Here is a 10,625-nt window from a genome sequence, read left to right on the forward strand (position 1 = left end):
AGAAAGCCCTGAGCTTGCATCTTTTGTTCACCACTCACCAGCTGTGTGAGCCTGGACAAGTTGCTTAATTTCTCTGAACTTGTTTCCTCTTTTGTTACAAGAGACAACATTGAGTTGTTTCAATGAAGGTTCGATGAATAGGTGCTTGGCACACACCAACTGATCCCTCCCCCCTGCTATCTGCCCTGCACCGGAAAGCTGGGTCTACACCAAGTGAAATACCATGCTGCCCTCACTTAGCCTGTTCTTCTGGGCTTGCCCTCCTGGCCGCTCTGAGTGAATTTCACAGCAGAAAGGGCTGTTTTACAGAAATGGATTGTGATGCAGTTGGAAAACCATGATTCCAAGAACAAAGGTAGCAGCTGCCAAGGCAGGCACAGGTTTCAGAGGTATTATCGTGACAATTTCACAGGTGAAGAAATGGAAGCTCAGAGAGGTTAAGTGATTTGGCCACAGACACACAGTGAGAGAGAGGTTTTGGTGGCAGAAGCTCCATCTGGGGTGTGGGAGTTCAGTTCAGATAGCCCTGGTCCAGCGTTCTCCACCACTGACCAGCTGTCGTAGTGCCCACATCACAGGCCATCTATGAAGTAAATCAGATGACCCATCTCAGGTACCAGCAAAGTCCTGGCACACAGTAGGTGCTAAAGCAGATACAGCATCTGTGGTTCTCACTGATGAGCTGCACCTGCAGGGCCTCCCCACCCCAGGGTCAACACCTGGACTTTCCTATCTTCGTTCCAGTCTGTTACTTCTCTTCTTCCAAAACCGCTCAAAAGTTCCCTCCTTGAGGACGTACTCCCTGATCCCCCTCACCTGAATCTTCCCTGGCAGCCTGATGAGGATGGAGAGTGAGATTTGGAATAGGTCCTGGGCTCAAACCTCCTCTCCTTTCACCAGCAGTGGGTCCTGAGGCAGTGCCCTCAACAAGCCTGTTTCCTTGTCTGCACACTGGGGGCAGCTCTCTGTCATTTTCAGGCTTGTTATAAAGATCAAATGAAACAGCAAGGTCCCACTGCAGAGCACAGGGAACTATTTTCAACATCTAGTAATGGCCTAAAATGAAAAAGAATATGAAAAGGAATATACATATATATAAATGAATCACTACACCAGAAATTAACACCACATTGTAAATTGACTAAACTTCAATTAAAAAAAAAATCAAATGAAACAGCAGGTGTGCACACAGCTTTGCACAGGATGAACGTCAAGCCAGGGCTTGAAGACTGGCTTGCCACCTCCCTCTGTCTTCTTCGCTCTGTGTCCCCTCAGCAACCTGGAGTGTGAGTTATGTTTTCCTTCCACATTTCATGATCTGCTTCTACGCAGAAACTGCGGCACTAAGAACAGATCAGACAGCAGGGAATACGGAATGAACTTGCCATGCAGAAGCATCCAGGCTAGCCTGTGGGATGGAACCCGGATTCCAGTCCCCACTGAGAGTCAGAGGGGCAAAGAAGAGATATGTCAAAGCCAAGACATGAACCTAGGCCTTTTGGTACCAGGGTTCTTTGTGCTGGGAGGGGAGTCCAGGCAGCTTTGGGGTGATGGGATCTCAGGCATGGAGGCAGCAAGTGGGAGAGCTATTTCCTGGCGCTGCCTCCACCCCATCCACAAAACCCATCAAAGTTGCCTGAAAGAACCAACCTATTTTTAGTTTATTTTTAGTTAAGATTCTGAGCCCAGGAGGGAGGCAGGAAATGATTCATTCTTGTTCTCAGCCAATGTACACAAAGGCACATTATTAATATTTACTCAGGGGCTTCTCCAAGGACCCCAAACAGCAAATCATAGCAAGAAAAGGGAATGGAAGATGAGCTTTGCCAAGTTTGCTGGCTGCCTACAGATGGAGTGAAAAAGCCTGCTGAACATTTTGCGTGGCATGGCACCCACCAATGTCAGGGCTGGAAGGGACCTTGTGGCTCATTCTTTTCACCCCAGAGAGGGCAGGGAGCCCCCCCCACCGGTGACCCAGCTAGGTACTGATAGAGGAAGAAGCAGAATCTGGGGACTGGGAGAGATGGAAAGAGCACAGGGCTGTGAGTCTCAGGGCCCCCATCTGTAAAATGAGGAAACGAATACGCCTGGGTGGGTTTGCAGGAAGAGATTTGCCCACCACATCTGGCCAAGAGCACATACACTACAAGCGGCATCAGTGGTGAGGACAGGATGTCAAGGCCAGTCCCTGCCCCACTGTTCGTGTGCTTTGCAATGGCCTCAGGCCCCGCCCATTTCAGTAGAGAAGGGTCAGGCTCCCTAGGCTGGGCTGGGCTAATGAAGACCAGTTGGGAAAGTATCAGTTACTCGGCACAGGAAATGGTTCTTCTTCAGTTCCGTTCACAGCCTCCTTTCCCTGGGGCCAGACAGCAGGACTCTGAACCCCGGCCCCTCCCCAGTCTCAGATGCGCCTCTGCAGACACACCCTTCTCTGGCCCTCTCTATGTCACTGCCATGAGGAATGAAGTCCAGATGTCATTTTCTACGTGGCAGGCACCTGCTGACAGCTTCTGTCACTCGGCAACTGTAATTGCAACTCCCTCTCTCCCCCTTATGCCCTGTTCTGCACAGACTCCCTTCTACCTCTGCCAGGGAGTTTATTAAATAGTTTATTAAATCCCTCTACCTTTGTTTACAAACTGTCTCTTTTGGAGATGAAAAAATATTGAGAGCCAAAGATGAACTTCCTAACAGCCACACTGCCAGGATATGACTGAGCTGGGAGTTTGTGAGTATGTAACTCCAATGTTTCCTGGCCCCTTTGTGACTTCCCTGGAGCAAGTGAGGGGATGAGACAGAGGAGAGATGCAAATTAGTGAAAGCAGAGGGTCAGAGTAGGGATCCAGGCTGGTGTGGGAGCAAAAAGGAGTTTCAGAAGTAGATGGGGACATTGGGGTCACTAGGCTGTTTCCTTCATTCAACAGATGCTGATTAGACATATAACACCTGTAAAAGGCCCCTATGATTCACAGTCCCTGCCCTCATGGAACTCACGGTCCAGTAGGAAGAGACAGGTAAGTAAATACCAATTGTGTGCCGTGATGGCTCAGGCAAGGAGAATGTGGACCTGAATAGAAGAGATACTTAATCTGGCCTTGGCAATCAAGGAAGGCTTCCTGGAGGAGACAGTGACTAATGTGAAACCTGAAATAAGCAAGATGTATTTCCGGCTCCTTGCATCTTTGGAGAGAAGAGCTTTGCTGGTAATTAGAGCTGTTACAGGAGACAAAGACCAAAGCCAGTGATGATGCCAGCGTCCACCCAGAGCAGCCAGGTCTCCTAGAGCCAGATTTGAGTTGTATTGCCAGCTTCCACGTTGCTCTACGATGCCAGTGAGTAAAATTCTTAAGATTTTGGCCTCTCTTCTCATAAAAAGTGTCTGCGGGGGTGGGGAGGTGTTCATGGATACACATGTGCATACTTCGGGGATTGAAATGTGCATGGGTGTCACTTAGCCGAGGCTGTGTGAAGTCCTGGGTTGTGGGTAATGCTGAGAGTAGAGACAAGAAACCCCGCAGGGAGAGAAACAGAAAGGGACAGGGGCAGAGCCTGGCTCCCACGTCCTTCCTGAAGCCCCCTTGCTCTCCCTCCAGTTGGCGTCCAAACCACAGAGCAGGGTCTTTACACGAAGTTCTCCCTTCCCTGCAGCTGAGCAGATTCTGCTACTTGTGACTCAATGAGCCCTAATTCCAACCATGTAAAGAAATTTCCAGGTGTTCAGAGGGGTCCAGAGCCAGGCGGCCAGCTGACCTCAGGAGGGAGATCCCCGCCAGGCAGTGCTGAGACCCGGGGGGCCAGGGATCCTTCACGCCTGGGGCTGGGGTGCCCTCCTTAGCGCTCTCTCTCTTCTAACTCATCTCTTTCCTGCTTTGTTTTCTTCCTCCTACTCCATGCCTCTCTTCCTTTTCTCGCACACTCAGCCCCTCATCAGATCATTCATTCATCCCACAGGCAGGTTCTATTGCCCACCTGTGCCTGTTCAGCCCCTGGACTGGCCACGATGGGGATGCTGAGGGGCCCGAGGCCGTGTCCCTGCCCTCAGGGAGCTCCCAGTCTGGCTGGGGAAACAGGTGAATCAGTCACAACCCAGAGTGGTCAGTGCTGAGATGCAGGGAGATGTGGGGTGGGAGGGGGAGCCCAGGCAAGGATCCTGACCCAGGACAGGGGGTCAGAGAGGACCTCCAGGAGGAGGTGGTGTCCATGCTGAGACCCAGAGGAGAAGTGGGGGAGCCAGTAGGGGGGATAAACGGGGGAGAAGATTATTAATGGCAGCAGCAGCCCCACACCTGCAAAGGTCTGGCAGAGACAGACATTCAAGAATCTTGGAAGTGGCAGGCAGTGTTGCGTGGCCAGGGCCTGGGGTGTGAGGGCGGAGTGGGGGTGGGAAGGTAGAGAGGGCAGGGGTCCTCTGGGGTCAGATCACAGAGGATGGGGCTGGGCTGTGCAGGCTGTGCTTCACCCTGAGGGCACTGGGAGCCATGCAGGGATGGGGGACGGGGTAAGGGAGGACGGGACCCCTCTGCAGGCTTTGTGGTGCGGTTTCCTGGAGGATCAGGCTCCCCCAAGCCTCAGGTTGGGAAGAATCCTCCTTCTCCCCATCCAGCTCCCCCTTCCCGCCCTAGTGTTTTCTCTTCTCTCTCCTCTGACCTCCCTGCTTCTCTCTCTCTCTGTCCTGTTTTCCAGTCCTTTATATTCATCCTTCCTCTGCCACCCCTCCGCTCGGTTCTCTCCAGCCCCTCCCCACCTCCAGGCGCTGGGCTCAGTGCACTTGAGAGAGCCTGCAGCGCCACCTTCAGGCCAGATCTGGGACCGCCGCGGGGTCTCCTACTCCAGGAGGAAGACGCTGGTTTGTCTCTGCTTCTGGGAGATGAGGCGGAGGTGCCTGCCCACGTGGCCCTGTCCCAGTGCTCCCCTCTGCCTCCCACAGTCTCGGGTCTGGCTGCTGCGGGTCGGTGCTGGCATGAATACAGCCCCGCCTCTGTCTCCCCTAACAACCCTAATTACCAGGCAAGCACCTCTCTCCAAAGACCAGACTGCAGAACTGATGAGCTTAATAGCAGAATTCCTTCCCCTTCACAGGCCCTGCTCCGGAGTGCTGCCAGCCTCGATGCCAGCGTTCTTTGCTCTCCTGGGAGGGAGGGCCCCACAGGACCCAAATTACAGATAGGGAAACCAAAACTCAAACAGGGGAAGTGGGGGTGAGTCATTCAGGACCCAGGAGAACCTGGCACAGTGTACTTGTTTATTTGTTTGTTCAGTAATCACTCATGGACACCTACACTGCGCCAAGTGGAGTTCTGGGACCAGGGACACAGAAATGGAAATACAGCGGAGGAAGTCCCTGCCCTGGGGAACACAAGGGATGGCAACTGTCCTGGGTGACTGGAGGTATGACCTGGAAAGTGTGGATTACTGTGGGAGCCCAGAGAAGGTGCTGGCAACACAGGGGGCTTCCAGAAGGGGTGGGGGAGGGGAGCTCTGAGCTGGCTTCAGAGGGGAGGTGGCATCTGAGCTGATTCATCCAGATAGTGTAAGAGTTTGCCAGGGAAAGAGGATGAACGAGCCCTCCAGGCCAGGGAAACAGCATGTCCAAAGGCATGGAGGCCAGAAAATACAGGAGGAAAAACGTTCTGTGTAATTGAAAAGATAGGGGTTGGGGGGGGATTAGGTTGGAGGGAGGGGCCACACTAGGAAGGGCTTTGGGGACCTCTTTCAGTAGGCATTAGGAAGGCAAGTTATAATAGTACTAATGATTCGATTGATAGCCACAGCTGACACTGACCGAAGGCTCCCAGTCTGCCCGGCACATTCTGAACACTCTAGACATAAACATTTCTGTCTTTCACTACCCCTAGGTAGATATGATTATTGCCATTTCTACTTTGTAGAGAGAAGCAGGCATAGATAGATTGTCACTTGCCCCAGGTCATTCAGGGTGTAAGTGGCAGAACTGACCCCTTCATCCTGTCTCCAGAGCCTGTGCCCTCAACAAGGATGGTAGAAAGCGGGGTACAAGGAGGGAGTGGATCCCAGAGCTCATTAGGAGACGGACCATCTGGACTGAACAGCTGATTGGATGAGGAGGCGAGGATGCTGTCTCGGTCTTGGTCTGATGGTGTCGCTCAGACATCCACTCGTTCCAAGAACAAGTACCTACTTCACACCCTGCCCAGACTTGGTATCTGCCCTCAGAGAGCTGGCGTTTCAGTAGGGATGGATAAGCAAGGATCATAAACACAAGACGGAAGAACATGATTCACACAGTGGCCCACACTGTGAGGAAAACTGAACAGGAATAGGGATCTAGTGACGGGGGTGGGGCCTGAGGAGGAACACCTCCCTTAGGACCAACCTCCTGAGACATACCTTGTGTCCTTCCCCTGGAAGGACCTCCCCATCCCTCCCAGGCCCTGCAAGGGGGAAGTGTTCCCTGATGGCTCACTTCTAGAAAACGCCCTTAAAGATCCCTCACTGCTTTCTGGGTCACTTTCTTTTCCATGCATTGGCTTCCAGCTGTCCCCCTTGGGGACATCTCTGAGTAATGGGCCCAAAATAACAAAGGTTTTGGTTTCCCCTGCCCACCTCCAGGTCCAGGGGTGGAAAGGGACAACTCAGACCTTTGGAAACATAGCACTGACCTCTCTCTTTGAGAAGAAGGAAAAGAAATTCCCTATCACATGGTGTTTGGTTTTGAATAACCCCCTGTGTCACCTATAAAATATTAGACACAGAGAATCTTAGAGCAATGAAGCCTTAGATCCTTAGACTTAGCATCAAATTATAGACTCTAAGGCTCTTAGATTCATGGAATGTTAGAAATACAGCACCTTAGGTTCATGGCACCATTAAATTATGGATTTTTAGAATTAAAACACAAGATCTTAAGAATCTCTGAAGCCTAGGGTTTTAGAATTTGGAGTTGCAGGGAACTCGAATGTCACCTCCTGGCTCCGTCTTTCCAGCTGATGCCTTTGGGCATTAACTTCATCTCTCTGTACCTCAGTTTCCTTTTTGTCAAAAGGGAACAGTAACAGTTTGTACCTGATAGGGTTCCTGTGAGGAATCAACAGGCTGCTGTACGCAGAGCGCTTCCCCAGTGCCAGGCACTGGTACCCTGCGAGCTGTGCCAACACTCTCACAGCTAAGCTAGTTCACCTTCCCTTGTAACATAGGTCAGCCAGCCTCCCACCCCTCTGCCCACCCAGCTTCTGTGCAGGAGGCCATCCAGCCCAAACCAGATTCCTTCCTAATATGAGATCCTCACCTCCGCAGGGAGAATAAACCTTTCTCCTGCTGCAGAGTGATTCCTTTGATCACTCCCAAGCCTGCTGTCCCCCAGTATTTCCTGCCCCCTTTGTCCGCATGCTGCCCTCTAGTGCTGGAGAACCCTCCTCAAAGCCTTCATAGCCATGGGGTTGGCAGTGGGGAGGCCATTCTCCCAGATGGCCTGGTCTGGTGGAGATGGTGTAATTTATCTGGAACATCTAACTCCATCTAATTGTCTCCCCCATCTAACTCCATTGTTCTTCCTTTCTGGCTTTAATGATGGGAAAGAAGGTACAAGGATGCCGAAGCTCCAGGGGTGAAAGAACACGTGTGCGCCAGCCCCCCTCCTCCCTGCTCCCACCCCACTTCCTGCTGCAGGCGCAGTGAACCGTCCCTGTTCCTCAGGCACACCGGGCTCTGCCGTGCTGCTGCCCCTGCCCAGGAAGGCCCTCTCTCTGCTGGTTAAAGGCTCCTCGCCCTTCCAGATACACGCCCCTCCTCTGTGAAGTCTCCTGAGGCTGCTCTCCCCTACCCCCTACTCCTCCCCATCCATCCACCCCAGCCATTGTTCTTTTAAGACCCTTTCAGCCCCAGATCTTCTTATTTTAGGGAGTGCCTTCCTCCGTCAGGTCATACTGTGATCAGATCCCACATTAAATCCATGTATTGTAACTGTGGAAGAGCCAAGTGGAGCAGAAAGTGGCTCTGACAATGTTACATTTTGTAGACATTTAATTAAACATGTATCAGCTTTCTGTTGCATTGATGTTGCAGTTTTCTGTTTGTATTTAAATCCCATGACTTTTTTCAGGCCTTAAACATTTTCATAGATCCTTCAGAGCTCTGAGGCCCTGGCACTGTGAATGGAGTGGAGTGTCTATCGGAGGAACAGCCCCCTCCCATCCCACCTCCCCACCCAGGCAAAACCAGGCCCCCTGCAGACCCTGCACAGTACCATGTGAGCAGAAGCTTCCTTTCCCAGAGGACCAAGTGTTTTCCTCCCCATGGAGATGTTGCTAGAATGCTGTGCTCCTGAGGCCCCCCTGGGAGCCAGGAGTGGGGTGAGCATTAACCCGCCACCCTCATGCTGGTCTCTGCATCTCTCATCTGGAGCAGAGTCCTGGGGGCGGGGCTGGCACCGTCCCCTGCCCTCTGACCATCTTTCTCTCAGCGGAAATACCCTTTGTCTTGTCTCCCAGCAGTTCAGGATGATGTGGAGGAGTATGGGGAGCAGGCGGGGGCAACTCTGGTTGGTTTTCCACGCCCTCTGCAGGGGAATGAACGTTCCAGCAGCAGCTTGGCTAATTAGATCTGGATCTGAAAGTCCCAAGGGCACATTATGGTCACATTAGGATCTCTTCTGACCCCTAAGGGAGTGACATACCACACTGTCACATCTCCCCATCCCCTACCAGCTAATCTCCCCAAGCCTACCAGACCCTTCCTGACCACCTCACCTACATGACCCCCTTCCTTTTTCTGGGGGACCAACAGAGGAATCGACTGAAGGTTCAGTAAAGGACTCTCAGATCAAAGAAATCTCATGAGAAGAAAAGAGATGAATGAGCACATGCAGAGTGCCTGCTGGGCGTCATGGCTTTGACTGGTCAGGGCCACATCTGTGACCTTATTTGATCATCACAGCGCTCCTTTGGGAGAGGAAGTTATCATTTCCCCCTTTTTCACAGGTGGGGAAATTGAAGATCAGAGAAATGACTTGCCCTGTCCAAGGCCAAGCCTTGGACCAAGCGTAAGTGACAGAGCCAGCCTCATCCCTCCATCCGCTGCCCTGGAGGTGAGCCTCGGCATAGGAGGCGGTAGTTGGTGCCATGGTGTGGATAAGACTGTCTCAAGAGAGATGAAGGGGGACAAATCACTGCAGAAAAGCACAGTGATGAAAGCGGCTGTGCGATGAGGATGCGATGACAAACCAGCAAAGTGGTTTGCAAGTAAGCCATCAAAGAGGTGGGAGGTGAGCTGAGAAAGAGAAAGAATGACGTGGAGAGAGGGGAGTGGGACAGAGGATCAAGAAGCGGATGGCAGGCAGTGGTCAATAGCGACAGTGATTTTGTCGACGGCAGTCAAGGCGGCGCACTGTAGTCAGCAGCCATCAGCATGGGCGTTCGTAGTCAGTGATGGTCTGTGTTCCGCAGTGGTTGACAAAGGTGAATGATGATCTGTGGTGGTCCACAGTGGTCACCAGCAAGTGTGGTCCAGCCAGGGAAGCACTGAGAAGTGCCCCCCTTGGATGTAACCACTAAGAGATCCCTGGTGACCTTTGTGAGAGCAGCTGCAGGAAGCCATGTGGGTGGGGCAGAGCGTGTGGGCTGGGGGTGGGGGAGGGGAGGGAGCGGAGATTCTGGTGATAAGTAAGATGAGGATTGAACTAGCGGAGATGAAATTCATTTCGGGAGCAAGCGGACTCCGTCTTTCCTATTGTCACCTGCCAAGAAAGTGGGTGACTTGAGAAGAGCAGTGACAATGTGGGACAGTTGCTGGACGGTGGGGGAAGGAGAGAAAGGAGATGAGGAAGAAGTAAAAATGATGGTGGAGTTGCTGATGGGACACCCCACTCCACCCCTAATGTCATCAGTTGGTTTAATCAAGAGAGGCAGAGGAAACTGGTGGAAAGGGTTTGGAGTCAGGAGTCAAGGCAATGACATTCGAGTTTGGTTTCCTGCTTGCTGGCTGTGTGGCCTTGCTTATGCTCCCTGGATCTCATTTTGCTCACCTGTCAAATGGGACCCAAGGTGGCCACACTTCTGGCACACAGCTTATGAGAACTAGACAAGAAAACTGGTGGAGAGTTCTGATCTCACACAATACCCATGGCCAAGTGCCCAAGAACACAGGCTCTGGAATCAATGTCACTTTCTGGATGAGATGACCTTGGGCACGTGGCCTCAAAATGGGGACATTAACCGTGCCTACTTTGTGGCATTGTTTTGAATGAGGTGATGCCGGTAGAGTGGCTCACGCAGACCCAGCACAGAGGAAGCTCTCCACAGATGACAAAGAGCACCAGCCACAGTGAATAGGACACCCTTCTCCCTCTTCTGGGTGGATTTTCCTGCCTCCTTCATCTTCCCAGGGTCCAACGCCTCTGTGGGTGGGAGCTCAGACTGATCTCAGTGTACTGGGGTCTCAGAGGTGGCAGGGAGCCCAGAGATAAGCTCTCTATGGCAACTTTTTCGTGGGAAGGATGGAAAGTCAGGACCAGAGAAGGTTAAGCTTGTCTAAGATCACACAGAGTGATGGCAGAGCCAGGCTGTGGGCTTGGGGATACTTGACTCCATGAGCAAGGCCACATTGCCCACGGCTCCATGCGTGCACTGGGGTCAAAGACTTGGGAGCTCATC

At 52.3% G+C, this 10,625-nt stretch overlaps 1 long non-coding RNA gene across 1 annotated transcript in view; it reads left to right on the forward strand.

Annotated features, from left to right (window-relative positions):
• Positions 1-8,683, forward strand: part of LOC123614413 (uncharacterized) — a 77,242-nt gene extending 68,559 nt beyond the window's left edge. Inside the window, exons 3-5 of the long non-coding RNA XR_006721763.2 lie at positions 2,925-3,332; positions 5,259-5,388; positions 7,555-8,683. This is a non-coding gene — a long non-coding RNA (uncharacterized LOC123614413). The remainder of the gene's footprint in view (positions 1-2,924; positions 3,333-5,258; positions 5,389-7,554) is intronic.
• Positions 8,684-10,625: the final 1,942 nt, after the last annotated feature.

This window comes from Camelus bactrianus, chromosome 13 (genome assembly GCF_048773025.1).
Source record: "Camelus bactrianus isolate YW-2024 breed Bactrian camel chromosome 13, ASM4877302v1, whole genome shotgun sequence".
NCBI classification, from domain to species: domain Eukaryota; kingdom Metazoa; phylum Chordata; class Mammalia; order Artiodactyla; family Camelidae; genus Camelus; species Camelus bactrianus.